The sequence below is a fragment of the Plasmopara halstedii genome (assembly GCF_900000015.1).
Source record: "Plasmopara halstedii genome assembly, contig: Scaffold_3120, whole genome shotgun sequence".
Taxonomy (NCBI): Eukaryota; Oomycota; class Peronosporomycetes; order Peronosporales; family Peronosporaceae; genus Plasmopara; species Plasmopara halstedii.
In genome coordinates, this window is record NW_020190023.1 from 66872 (window position 1) to 67477 (window position 606).

The following is a 606-nucleotide window of genomic DNA, read 5'->3' on the forward strand; positions in this document are numbered from 1 at the left end:
AGAAAGTGATGTAATCACCAATAATCTTGATGAGTTACAGAAGCGGAAGCCTAAAGCTGCCCGTAAGGCGACTCTGATGCGCGCCTATTCACGGTCAGTCATTGACCCTCGTGTGGAATATGGCTTCCGCCCGGCGGGTCCCCCCATGGAAGCGAAGGACGCGGTAGCTCGATCGTTACGCCTCAACATTACTGGGTCCTCGGCCATTACGAAAGCTGGGCTTGCCGAACAAAAAGCTCTTCAAGCTCGTTTCTTGGTCCCACAAGAATTCCGTTGGAAACTTATCGCACTCGTCTGCGTGCTCAACGAGGTGGCTCTCATGTACCCGCCATGCGGACGATACCTGTAGTGCTCGACCCTGGCAAAAGCGCTATAGATGACGAAGTGCTCTTTGAGCGATGGGTGCAACGGCATTGAAAACTTTCCTCACTGTATGCCTTACAGTTGAGCCACAAGAAAGTGGACGTGCGTGTGGACGACACCTTCGATTTGAATTTGCCAGACTCAAAGCACGCCGTCGACTCCCTTCAGATTGTCACCCTGCAACATATGGGTCAACCTTTAACGCTCCCGCGAGCTCTGTGTCTGCGACCGCAAGAGCTCAGG